This window comes from Rutidosis leptorrhynchoides, chromosome 1 (genome assembly GCF_046630445.1).
Source record: "Rutidosis leptorrhynchoides isolate AG116_Rl617_1_P2 chromosome 1, CSIRO_AGI_Rlap_v1, whole genome shotgun sequence".
Taxonomy (NCBI): domain Eukaryota; kingdom Viridiplantae; phylum Streptophyta; class Magnoliopsida; order Asterales; family Asteraceae; genus Rutidosis; species Rutidosis leptorrhynchoides.
The window spans coordinates 356749542-356762722 of NC_092333.1; positions in this window are offsets into that span (position 1 = coordinate 356749542).

Consider the following 13181-nt stretch of genomic DNA (forward strand, 5'->3'; position numbering starts at 1 on the left):
GGAATAGTCGTTTTAATGAGGAAGCCAAGAAATTTGGCTTCATTAAAAATGGTGATGAAGCATGTGTATACAAGAAAGATAGTGGGAGCACTATCATGTTCCTTTTATTGTATGTGGATGACATATTGTTATTTGGAAATGATATCCCGATGATGCAAGGTGTTTAAACTTGGCTAAAAGGCTGCTTCTCCATTAAGGATCTTGAAGAAGCACAATACATTTTGGGGATTAGGATCTACTGGGATAGATCCAAGAAATTGATAGGTTTGAATCAAAGTGCATACATTGAAAAGATCTTGAAAAGGTTCAAGATGGAGAACTCTAAGAAAGGTTTGGTACCTATTCAAAGAGGGACGCTTCTCAGTTCATCTCAGTGGCCTACCATGAAAGATGAACAATAGAGAATGAAGAAAGTCCCATACGCATCTGCTATTGGGTCAATCATGTATGCAATGATATGTACTAAACCGGATGTGTCATGCGCTCTTAGCTTGACAAGTAGATACCAGAATAACCCAGGAAACAGTCATTGGATTGCGGTTAAAATTATATTGAAATACCTTAGGAGGACTAAGGATATGTTTCTTATATACTAGTCTGGTGGGGAGGAACTTGCTGTAAAAGGTTACGTGGACGCGAGTTTCCAAACTGATCGAGATGATTCTCGATCACAATCCGGTTATGTCTTCATGTTAAATGGAGGTGCGGTCTCTTGGAAAAGTTCAAAATAGGATGTTGTTGCATTATCCACTACAGAGTCAGAGTACATTGCCGCCTTATTGGCAGCTTAGGAAGCTGCATGGATGAAGAAATTCATCGACGACTTAGGAGTAGTTCCTTCCATTCAGGACCCTCTTGAGATCTTTTGTGACAACGAGGGTGCGATTGCTCAAATCAAGGAACCTCGTGCTCACCAAAAGACCCGTCACATTGAGCAGAGATTCAACTACATAAGGGATGAAGTTGAAAAGGGAAAGATATGTATTCGCAAAGTTCACACGGATTTTAATATAGCAGATCCACTCACGAAGCTCTTACATGGAGCAAAACATGCAGGACATGTTTGTGCATTAGGGCTTCAATATTCTAGTGATTGGTCATGATCTGTTTTAACTATTGTAATGGAATGAAGTTGTACAAACTCATTGATATAATTATGGAGTTAATTTATTTTGATTCAAGTTCCTATTTTGCATATTTTATCCATGAATAAGCTATTATTCTAAATTCCGTAGTTGATCACATTTGTAGGAACAAGTGTGAGGTTTAGACTATTATGAACTTGGATTGGTATACATTCACAGGCTGAATGTGGGGTAGGGTTGCTACCAAGGTTCATAGATATTTGTGGGAAACAAATATTGGAAGACCTGCTCTCAAGACTTACTAAATGGAGCCTTTGTGGTTGATCACATGTAACCTTGAGTAAAGGCGAATATCATTGTATCCACTTACCTGAGATGAATATTGGGTTCGGATATTCACTAAGTATTGTGCCTTGATTCTTTCCTTCGCTATTCTGAAATATGGTATTTCATAAGGAAGAGCTCAGGTGGAATGCAAAGTATATATCTAGAACGTATGTGGTCAAGATGGAATTTGTCCCTCTTATTCGTTGAGAGTCAGATGTCTAAGGCCTGATAAAGTTAAATCTAGAAGAGAGTGATCATTCTGTGTCTCTTGGATTTAACATGACATCTAGGATGAAAGGATAAATGAAAGATTCACCTATTCATATTCGAGATGGGAAATCGAAAGGGATGATGTTATTGAATGGCACAAAGCCATAACATATTGGGGGTGATGGACGGTCGTTAGGTGGTATCCATCACTTACATTAATTTCTTATGTTTCTCGTGCAAGTGGGAGATTGAAGGTATTTCGTATGCCCGAGAAACATATTAAATTAACGTGGCTAATATGTTTTGATCCAAGTCGGGTCATACCCAATAACAAGCTTACCAACACCTTATTCGTATTTGATCTTAATGATTGGATCATTGATTAAATACGCGACACTTGAATTTTAAGAAAAATGGTTTTCTAAAATAATATTGCTTGATGTCTATATATAAATTATGGAATAATTTATATATAACAAGAGTTTAAATTATTTATAAGTTAAATAATTGATTTTGTTATGTTACATTTTATAAAGTTTTGATTTTATAAATATTAATGTACATAACAAATATATATATGGAAGTTTTATAAAGAGTTGTATAAAAAAATCTAACTTTTATAAAACTAATTTTATAACATGAAAGAGGAAGTGGCCTTGGAGTTGTAAGTTCACATGCTCATGGCTTAGATTCTTTTACACATGCTTCCCCATTTCCATATACTAGCATCTTGACTCTTGGAACAACACACACATGCAAATATACTTCAAAAAAACTGCACAAAACTCCATTTTTTGCTGATGTCTGGCCGTGAGGTTTTGGAGCCAAAAGGGGGGGGGGGGGTTCTTGATTTGTTTTTGCAAGCTAAATTCAAGTGTTAATAAATCCTAACTAAAGTATAATGGTTTGGTATCAAAAGCTTGGGGTATAACAACTTGAGGCTTCATCATTTGGAGCTCCATTCATCATCATCTTCATCATTCATTACCTAGCTTGGAATATGTATAATCTCTATCTTCTTGCTTGTAGTTTGTAAGTATATTTCACAACTTGATCCTACTTGAGATTTAACTTTAACTGGTTAAAGATTAACAAGTCACAAAATGGTAATTTACATGCTTTCGCTATCTTAATTCTTAAATGGTTTTAAGTATATTATGAACTTGTTAAATCCCAACACATTACTGTTACAAGAAGAGGATATTGAATGATAATGATGATAAATAATTATGAATCACGAGATGAATGATGAAACCATAATGATGTAAGGATTAAAATGGTGAAGTTGATGGAGATATCGATTGTCTGTTAGAGGAAGAAGAAGAACTGACGGTTATATAGATTATATAGTTTTAATTCGGGATAAATTCAGAAAAACGAAGTAGAGCAGGTGGTCTGGGAGAGTTTGTGTGAATGAGAGGTCTCGGGTTCGAGCCCGGGCTGAGGAAGTTTATTCATTTTGGAAGTCTATAAATCCTTTTAAGGTAGTAATGTTATTTATTATTATTATTATTATTAGTATTATGATCATTATTATTATTATTATTATAATTATTATTATTATTATAATTATTATTATTATTATTATTATTATTTTTATAAAATTATAATTATTATTATTATTATCATTATTATTATTATTATTTTACATTATCATTATTATAAAATTTTGTTATTAAAATACTTATATAAAACATATATAAAAGTATATAAATATAAAAATATGAACAATTGAAATAATATATATATTAATATATAACTTGTTCGATTATGATTATATGTGTTAATATATATAAATGATATAGGTTCGTGAATCCGAGGCCAACCCTGCATTATTCAGTTCGTCGTATGCATATTTTTACTACAAAATATCGTATTGTGAGTTTCATTACTCCCTCTTTATTTATATATATTTTTGGGACGGAGAATACATGCGCTCATTTTATTAATGTTTTACGAAATAGACACAAGTGATCAAAAACTATATTCTATGGCAGGATTATGAATATTGAATATCACCCCTTTTTAGCTTGGTAACCTAATAATTAGGAAACGGGTATGGCCCCTAATTGACGCGAATCCTAAAGATAGATCTATGGACCTCGACAAGTCCCATCCGGGGTACGGATGCTTTAGTACTTCGAGATTATTATTATTATAAAGACGAGAGGTTCTGTTTGAGGATATTCTACACATTAAAGTTAAGTCGGTTATCAAGCGTTCACCATATGAATGATTTTTAATTTGCGGGTTACGCGTGTTATTTTGTACTCGGGTTACGTGTACAATTAAATATATGAAATCTTGTGGTCTATTAAAATGATGGAAATGAATGTTTATGATAAACTAATGAACTCACCAACCTTTTGGTTGACACTTGAAAGCATGTTTATTCTCAGGTATGAAAGAAATCTCCCGCTGTGCATTTGCTCATATTAGAGATATTACTTGGAGTCATTCATGACATATTTCAAAAAACGTTGCATTCGATTCGTTGAGTTCATCAAGATTATTATTAAGTCAATTATAGTTGGATATATTATGAAATGGTATGCATGCCGTCAACTTTCGATGTAATGAAAGATTGTCTTTTCAAAAACGAATGCAATGTTTGTAAAATGTATCATATAGAGGTCAAGTACCTCGCGATGTAACCAAATTTAATGTATTCGTCCAGATGGATTAGGACGGGTCATTTCAGTTGGTATCAGAGCAGTGGTCTTAGCGAACCAGGTCTTGCATTAGTGTGTCTAACTGATAGTTGCTTAGATGCATTAGTGGGTCTGGACTTCGACCGTGTCTGCATGTCAAAAGTTTTGCTTATCATTTAGTGTCGAAAATTATTTGCTTATCATCCTTAAAGTCTAGACACATCTTACTGCCTCTATTTCATAGACAGTGTATAGAGAAATTCATATCTTAGCATATCTGTTATTGTTACCTTTGCCTGACAGCTTCCGTAGATTCCTCCGTAACTTATGGGATTTTAGTATTATATATGCATATGTAAATTATGTATTGCAGAGTACTAATATACATCCTATAATCTATTTCTTATCGAAAATCCTTCATCTGATCGTACGAGATGAATCCCTCAACCAGTTCGAGTCCCTCAGATTCAGACAGCTATTCCGATATGAATTTCCACTCGAACTCTGAAAGCAGTGTAACTGGAATGGAGCAACCAATCAGCCATCCCCAATTCATCTGATGGGTTCATAGTCGACTTAATCAATGGAGACGCGAAGAAGACGATCCCTTCCACTAACTGAATTCACCTCTTGGCGAAGAATCTGAAGCACTTACCGGCGAACCTGTTCGAAACACCATTTACTCTCTCATTTCTAGAGTATCTCGCCACGACTATATCACAACTCAAATTCTAAACCTTATTCATTCGCTCGTTCCTACCAACAATCATTCCGGAAGTAATAAGTCAATGAGCTTCGCGCCCAAATTGTAGCTTTGGAAAATATGGTGCAAAATGTACCAGCTTCAGCAACATCATCGGCACTAATAGTACCACTAACATCAATATCGGTACCATCAATAACTCAAGCTTCAACATCACACGCCTCAACATCTTATTATGTACCTCGAACATAATCATCATTCTATGAATCGATCCACATCATTTATCTTCGTTCTACATGACGATTATATAATTTCTAATGTTTTAGAGATTATTCATTCTAGATCCAACCGAAAACCAAATGAGATTAATATTATATTAACTCATTAAATCTATGATTACATCTGAAGAAAATATATATGTAAGTATATTTTCATAAAGATTGTAATTAAAAATTCTTTCGTACAAACTGTTAATGGTGAAAATATTTTAACGGATAGGTAATACCCGAGGAATATTTAGATTTCACATTAATAAGTTACGTTGTACATTCTTCGAGTCTGATTCAACAGTCATTTACTATCCTACTTACATCCACAAGATATACGAATCCGTTCACCACAAAATAACCATTTTCATTCAATTTCATATTTGGATTTTGACTTACCAGAATCCAACAAGTGGCATAATGAAGAAAACATTGGACAAAAATAAAATTTGTTAGAAATAAACAAATTAACTATAAAAAATTTTGTTAAGAATCCACACTAACAAAATCCTAGCTAACTGTTCCTAGCTAACTGTTAATTCCTTATTACATTTATTTATCGCAATTTATTTATCGCAATTTTAATTCTCGCAATTTAATTTATCGTCATTTAAATACTGTTATTTACGTATTTTAAATATCGGGACACGTATACAAGGTTTTGACATATCATATCGACTCATCTATATATATTATTTGGAATAACCATAGACACTCTATATGCGGTAATGATCGAGTTAGCTATACAGGCTTGAGATTGATTCTACAATAATATATATACTTTGAGTTGTGATCGAGTCTGAGACATGTATACAATGGGTCATGATACGTATTAATTAATTCGAATATTATATATTAAACTATATATGAATTGTTGAATTTCTAACTGTGGACTACCAACTGTGGACTACCAACATTGGACAATTTAAAATGAATTAAAATATTGATTATAACATATGAAACTAAATATTTCTTCAAGTTTGCCACTTGATCTCATCTTAACCCTCATTTGTATCTTGACGATTACGATCTGCGTTCAACCCTTTCATAATTCTTGAAAACACCTCAATCGAGAGAATGAACCAACTGCATCTCATCTATGGAAAGAAAGATTTATGCATATAGTTATGCACCTGAAAACACTCGGAACCTGAGTAAACGTTTAACACGTAGATGTCCTAATTCCTTTAGCGTTATTATTACCGAAAATAACTTTGCAACTTCTTTTCGAGATAGCCAGTTTTGTCACAGCTTCAGCAAGTCAACTTCGACTTTTCAGTCGGACTAGTCTTATTATAACCTCGATATATACGTTGCCCTTTTCACCATCGTTACCGAGGAACCTTTTATATTCCACCATATTACCAGCAACGTACCAGCAACCTCGTTGCTCATTGGCTTAAATCTCTCCGACAAATAACTATAATTACCTATTGAATGTCTTATCATGAACTCATCGGCATCTTGCAACGATAATTATCATACCAAATATCGGGAGGTATTAATCGATAATCTTTTATTTCTCACCGATTCTAAGACAACAATTATATATATATATATATATATATATATATATATATATATATATATATATATATATATATATATATATATATATATATATATATATATATATATATAACTTCTATCTCCTAGATTTACAAACTTCAATTCTAAATTTCTGAAAAGCGTTTTACCCTATGAATCAGTTTTCTGAGTTTTGAAAAAAGCTGATAAAGCAGTGAAAACTGAAGACTGCCTTAACAGTCAAAAGTTTGATAATAAATAATGGCATGCTGAAAAAGCTCAAAAAAAAATTTGATAATGAAAAACGAATTGAGCAAACCATGAAGGAGACTCTGAACAAATCACAAAGACTAAATCTGCCTTCAAAGAATCCAAATGACTCAGTATCTGCTAAAGTCATTAACGAATACCTTGCTCCTGACTCTAAAACTTTAAGGACAAATCGTCTTCATCATCCTTTAATATTATAAATTCTAAGATATCATCGTATCTTTCATTATAAATATCCTCGATATTCCTGACGATATCTTCATAACAATTCTTATCCGAAATCAATTATCTCTTCGCGCTATCTATATTACATCATAAAGGAAACTGTTTAGTTTCTATATTCTGAAAACCTTTGAGTTTAAAATATGAATGTTTTTGAAGTAGTGTTGGGAACTAAAGCATGAGTTAGTATAATATAATGACACTTGATCAACTTGATTATATTACAGTAAGTCATGCTGAGTTTCTAATGGATCGTGATGATTCACAGACCCTACTGTCATCATGTGCCATGTTACACGACTCTTACATTCTACCTAATCTCTGAACATATCGAGAACATATCTTCCTGATAGTTCTATCTTTCCTCTTGAATTTTGGTAATTTAACCAATCAAGATCGTGTTATTACAATCTCTTAGTACGTTAGTCATGTTCAATTGAAACTTCATACCTACGAATTCTAAACCATTATTCGCTTGACTTAAAGTCGGGAAGAGAAAACAAAATCAATGTTTATCGCAACATAAAGACACGGGAGGATTACAAACCGTGTATGTCAATATTTATCACAACATAAAGACACGGGAGAATTAAAAACACTATAACCCCAAGGGCGAAGTAGAAGAAAACAGATTCCTCTGGTGGAAGTTAGAAAAGGAGAATGATTGTTGCGATAGTCATGATAAGGACAAGGATCAGAACTGGATTAAGCATTTTCACAATCTTTTGGATGCACGAACTAAGAAAGAAAGTATAGGAATGGTGAGAATAATGGAACGGAAGAGTTTAATTTATAAAGGAAATATCAGACGTAACAATCGAGACAGATGATCGCATTTAATTAAAGAGATCCTAATTCCCTTAAATCCTAAAGAATCAGATCTTTTAGATTTCGAAGATTTTCTTTAAATCCCATGCATTTCGGAATTCAAACAAGACAACGTCAAAAGTTAAGATGAAACATTATTTCTTCAATTCACTCTTTTATGATAGCTTCACTCGTACTCTTCGTGTAATCGAAATGTTTTATCCATATTACTCAATGATGATAAAACTCTAATTTCTAGCTCGTATGCGTTATGAAAACATACTTATTGTCATCTATGACCATCCCAATCAAATTTCGGGACGAAATTTCTTTAACGGGTAGTTACTGTGATGACCCGGAAATTTTTGACCACATTTAAACTTGATCTTTATATGTTTCCCACACGATAAGCAAAGTCTATAATGTTGAGTCTCGAAAATTTTTGAACTATGTTCATGTGTTCAATTACCTTCGACCAGTTTCGACGATTCACGAACAATTAATTGTAAATAGATATGTGTGTGTGTGTGTGTGTGTGTGTGTGTGTGTGTGTATATATATATATATATATATATATATATATATATATATATATATATATATATATATATATATATATATATATATATATATATATATATATATATATATATATGGAAATTGAAAATATAATTTGAAATATTATATGTTATTGCTATTAAAATTTAATTATGTAAAACAAAATAAAAATAGGATATTATAATAATTATTATTTAAAATATATCTATATATATAAATAATGTATACTCGTTTGACATTTCGATTGATATTAAGCAAGTTAAATTCAAACTTATGTAATATTAAAATAAACGGTGATACGAAAATGAGTTCTATAAATTTTTAGACTCATTAAAAATGTATTTAGGAACTATTTGTTAAGTTTTAACACTTTTTATATTTTACCCAGAAATGAGAGGGACAGTTGATGTAAATAAATATAGTTAATTTAAAAATATTAAATTTTTCTGAAGACCCATATCTGCCACTGATTTACAACGGAGTACGAAATACTAGTCCTATTAAACTGTCGGTAGAATGAATATAAGGTTTGAGACTAGTGATTGATCTTAACACGCTTATTAGTATATATTATTAATTATTAATATTATTATATTATATATATATATATTATATTTGATTAAACATCTAACTGAATTTGGATGATAATGAAATGATATCCGTGATATTTGAAATTTTTATTCTTCACTGCTCTCCTTTTTCTTTTTGTTGGACACTACATTCTCTTTCTCCTATATATATATACTCTTACATATGCATATGCATATGCATACATGAAGTTTAAACGAAACATCACCACAACCAATTCTCCTTCTTGTTCCCGGTATCCGTCCAAAAATAATCCCACAACCATCACCTTTGATTCATCACCACCATAGACCTATCGAAACCCAAAACTCAAACACCATCCTTGTTTCTTCCTACGGCTACACACTATCGACCATTGTCTTCACCTTCATCACCATGAAAATGAAAGCTATCGTAATACACCAACTAGCCATCACCTTGATCATCTCCCATCAACCCGAGCCACCTTCATCATCATCTCAAGCTATTATTTTCTGTTTCTTTTCGAATCATCACAACTCACCACCAATAGAACCGTCACCACTTTTACAACTACAACCACCATCATATTAAATCATCAACTACCCCTATTACTCGAACTCCAACTACTGCTGTGTATATTTTTTTTCTATTTCAATCGACTTCTAATGAAGACCCACTTGTTTTAATTACGTACGTTTGATCAACAAGAAACCCATTATTCTAGCTACTACTTGTTCATGTTTTAATCACCAACGAAATACCTCACCACCACTTTCACCACCTTTATATACGAAACCTAAAACCCACTCTATTCGAAACTCACTTCTGTCATTCGAATATTTCTGTTGCAGTTCACCATCGAGATAAAACAACCTGCTCGCCGCTAGTCTTATTTCTGTTTAAACAGCCATCTATCATCACCCTAGACCACCACCATTCGTGAGCCACCACCTCACCACGACATACGCCACCATCGGTCATCAATCACCACCTTCACCCTCAAAGAAAACCACCTTCGGCACCACAACTTCTCACCACCACCTTTCAATATTTGATCACAACACCATCTCCACGATCAACCCAACCTCGCCACCACCATGATTCCACCACTATTCATCATCACCTTCATAACCCAACACCATTATATTATTTTTTTTCTTTCCTTCTTCTTCTGTGAGCTCGACAACCTATGCCACCACCACTTCTTCTTCGAGCCAACTAAATCACCATCACTACGTGGTAAGTTATTATTGTTGTTCGCTACATGAAATCATGATAGTTCAACTGCAAATTTTGTTGCTGATCTCCTGTTTATATTCGAACCAATCAAGAACCTCAACCCTCATCGTGAACTACTGCAGCTACTTTAATTGCTCCTATCTCGATTTTATTTCTATTTCAGCTGTTTTATATAAACGAATAATGATAATGATAAGGTGAGGAGCTGTAAAGTTGTTGATAATTATAAAGTATTATCAATTGTGTCGGTAACCTGTCTAATATAAATATGATATTGGATAATGGATGATGAAGTGATCATGATGAAATTATGATGAGTATAGGTGTAGGTTTTTGTGTATCTGTCGTTCGAATTATGTTACCAGACCAAGAAACCCACGATTTATTGCTGGATCAGCCTGTCTTGGATTGTTTTGTGCAGTATAGGCCGAATTATTACATAAGTTAACGACTTGGGCCTGCTCTTGAACTATGAGTTCTTTTCTGATTTTGGGCCGAGACTTAACTTGTATTGGACCAACAACTAAACACTTAGATCACTAAACCCATTAAGATATAAACCTGCTGCACATGTATACTTACATATATTTTCATAAAGACTGTAATGAAAAATTCTTGTTCAAAATATTATTTGTGACATTTTTTTTAACTGGTAGGTAATACCCGAGAGATATATAAATGCACAATTAATATATTACATTCTTCGATTCTAATTCAGTAAATCATCAACTATACTCCCTATTTTCACAACAGTATACCTTCTTTTATAAGAAATCAAAATAACCATACTCATTCAAATTCAATCACCTATTCTAATTTTTAAAATCTCAGAATGAAACTCGAGATATAAGCAAAACCATCATTCTTAGATCCTTACATTTTTTTCAAAGCTATACTTTGACTTCAAAACTGTGATAGAACATCACTTTTAATTGTAACACTCAAAAGGATACGAGAATCAATCGAGATTTATGATGAATTTATCCTTTGGATATTGACAATGACAAGCTGCATTTAAAATGCTTCGAAATTTTGGAAGACACTTCAAATAAGGAACAATCGAGATGATAATCCAATCACACATTAACCAAAGTCTTGTACCTGAAAAACTCTCGAACCCAAAGTCATAGTTTAACACGTACCCGTGTTGAATTCTTTAGCATTTATTAGCAAAAACAACCTTATGATTCTTTTCAAAGTAGCCAGTTTTGTCACAACTCCAACAAGTCAACTTCGACTTTTCAGTAAAACTAATTTTATTATAACTTCGATAGATACGCTGCCCTTTCACCATCGTTACTGGGGAACCTTTCATATCTCACCACATTAGCAGTAAACATATCAACAACTTCATTAACCTTCGACTTAAACCTCTCCGAAAAGTCACTATACTTATTCATTGAAACTCCATCTCTTACTCATCTGCATCTTGCAACAAGAATTGCCATACCAATTACTGAAAATCAGCAATCAGTATTTTGAAATCTCGCAGCATTTCTACTTCAATAGTTATATATACATATAACATCTATCTCCTAAACTTACACACTTCGAATGTGAAGTTTTTGAAAAACATCTCAAACTGTGAATTAGTTCTCGAAATGCAAATGAAGCAGCAGAAACTGTAAATGACTTTAACAGTCAAAAGTTTGATGACAAAGAATAATGTGTTGGTAAAGCCCAAAAAAAGAGAAGAGTTGGTACTGAACAATGGATTGAGCAGACTGTGAAGGAGACCAAGGACAAATACAAGGACCAAAGTCCGTATTTAAAGAATCTTGATGATTCTGTTTCTGACGAAGTCATTAACGAATACCTTGCTCCTGACTCTAAACCTTTGCGGACCTTATTTTTCATCATCATCTTATCTTAAATATTATAAGATATCTTCGTATCTCTCATTATACATATTCTCCATATTTCTGGAGATATTTTCACAACTATTCTTAACTGAGATCATTTATCTCTCCATAATATCTGCAACATAAAAGAAACTGTGTTGGTTTCTAAATTCTGAAAAAAAATTCAAATATGAATGTTTTGAAGTAGTGTTGGGAACTAAAGCATGAGTTAGTATAATATAATAATACTTGATCAACGTGATTATATTACAGTAATTCATGATGAGTTTCTAATGGAATGTGATGATTCACAGAACATACCATCATCATGTGCCATTTACACGACTCTTACATTCTACCAAATCTCCAAACATATTAAGAACATATCTTCTTGATAGTTCTATCTTTCCGGATATTCTGATAATTTGCCAAATCAAGATCGTACCATTACGATTTCCTTCTTAGAACATTAACTATGTTCATCCAAAACTTCATACCTACTAATTCTGGACCATTATTCGCTTGACTTAAAGCCGGGAAGACACAACAAAAGTATGAAACTCCGAAATGTAAGGAAGAATATAAAGTCCAATAACAACACATAAATTACAAACCGTGTATATCAATGTTTATCGCAACATAAAGACACGGGAGAATTAAAAACACTATAACCCCAAGGGCGAAGTAGAAGAAAACAGATTCCTCCGGTGGAAGTTGAAAAAGGAGAATGATTGTTGCGATAGTAAGGATAAGGACAAGGATTAGAACTGGATTAAGCATTTTCGCAATCTTTTGAAATTGGAATTGAGTATAGAAGTGGTAAAAACTAATGGAATAGAAAAGGTAAATATATAAGGGAAATATCAGACGTAGTAATCGGGACAGATCATCGCATTTACTTAAAGAGATCTTAATTTCCTTAAATC